Source organism: Danio rerio, chromosome 7 (assembly GCF_049306965.1).
Source record: "Danio rerio strain Tuebingen ecotype United States chromosome 7, GRCz12tu, whole genome shotgun sequence".
NCBI classification, from domain to species: Eukaryota; Metazoa; Chordata; class Actinopteri; order Cypriniformes; family Danionidae; genus Danio; species Danio rerio.
In genome coordinates, this window is record NC_133182.1 from 19141778 (window position 1) to 19143658 (window position 1881).

Below are 1881 nucleotides of genomic sequence, written 5' to 3' on the forward strand. Positions count from 1 at the left end.
CAAATTATTAGTAGAAATAGTAACAATAGTAATACCAGAATGAAAAAAAATAACATTTAAATTTGATCAAAATAATCAAATATCTAAGTAATAATATATAACTAATAATAAACTAAATTGTATAACCCAATGCACTTAAAATAACAGAGAGTTTGGAAGGTGCTTTAAAAACCTATAGTTGGGTTATATGTTTGGGTCTTTTAAACTTAGTAAACCTAATTTAGCCTTTAAATGTCACTTTAAGTTGTATGTAACATTGACTAAACAACAATGTTATGACATTTCTGCTGCATCAAAATTAAACAAATTGACTGTCAAAAAAGCAATGTTTGTTGCAATTACCTTGATTTTTATTTTTATTTTAACCAATTATCTTTTTTTTTGGTCCATTTTAACATTTTATTCAAACACATACCTAATAAAACAGAATTTTAAAATCGTTACTTCGTTTATTTATTTTTCCATAGCTCAAATAATAAATAATTATTATAAAAATGAACATTCGGACACTGAATTGTTTTTCCAAAATAACATACATATTATATTCTACTTTATCTCAGTGTTTTCAGTGTTTTGTATTATTGTTCTGCATCCCCCTGATAAACACATACAGTTGCTGATTTTCTTCATGCCATTACACTCATCATCATCACATCTTTCGATAGCATAATAAAAGCAATGAAGATGCTCCATTTCCGAGAGCTGCGCTGCATCTCTGCCGGGACTCGAACCCGGAGCCTCTGGATTAGAAGTCCAGCGCGCTATTCCATTGCGCCACAGAGACCGAGCCAATAAAAATCGACCAGAGCCGCTTTAGAGACGCACTTCACTGGTTCAGCATCCAGCAGCATCAGGACCACGCGGAAGCCATTTTGGAACTCCGTGTGCCGCCAGTAGGGGGAGCTCGAAGCGCAACTATAGAGCAGCTCTGAGCCAACATGGCGGTCGAATGATATTCTGTTTGTTCAGCATTTCCCTTTACAGGCCTGTAGCCAGTCTGATGAAAGTGGACCTTTTTGCAGTTTTCACCTCATTATCTATTTAACTATAAAGTCAAGTATTTACAGTTTAAACACTAGATCTTAGTGACATTTTAAGCACTATTTATTTCTGGTTTAACTTAACAGTGGCACCAAAACATTTCCTAAAGATGTAGAATAAAGTAATATGAAAAAAAAATATTTATACGCATATTTTTTTAGCATATATTTAAAAAAAAAAAAAATCTATTTCAGTTTTTAATTAAAAACTGCCTCTAGTAATTTAAGTCCCTTTATTAATCTGAGGTCACCACAGCGGAATGAACCGCCAACTTATCCTGCATATGTTTTATGCAGTGGATGCCCTTCCAGCCCCAACCCAACACTGGGAATGGTATCGGCAAGTACACAAATTAAAATACTCCTATCGGTTTGTAAAGAAGTGATATCGGTACATCCCTACTATTAAGTAACAGACTATGTGCATAATTATAAAGATTAATTCGTTGTTTTTAAGTAAAATCATCTTATTGCTTTTAAGGCAAAGGGTTTACTCACTTTTTTTTTTGAAAGTCAGCTAATCGCTTTTTACAGTGTATTCAAAAGTCAACAGAACGACCAGTCATGCAAACAATTTAATTACAGGAACATAATGTTAAAGCAGTTAACTAACTCCTGTGTAATCTAGCTCCTGTTTATCTAACCAACCTTCTGTCTCGCTACAATTAAACCTGCACTTTAAGATCTCAAATCTCATGGCTTCTGGTACTACCTAGAATAGCAAAGTCTAGTAAAGGAGGTCGAGCCTTCTCATTTATGGCTCCTTTATAGCCTTCCTGATAATGTCCTAGGCTCAGACACACTCTCTCAGTTCAAAACTAGATTAAAGACCCATCTTTTT

General features: G+C 34.1%; 1 non-coding gene across 1 annotated transcript; it reads right to left on the reverse strand.

The window, feature by feature from the left end:
- Positions 1-710: 710 nt before the first annotated feature.
- On the reverse strand, positions 711-784 carry trnar-ucu (transfer RNA arginine (anticodon UCU)). Its single transcript has one exon. It is a non-coding gene; the product is annotated as a tRNA-Arg (tRNA).
- Positions 785-1881: the final 1097 nt, after the last annotated feature.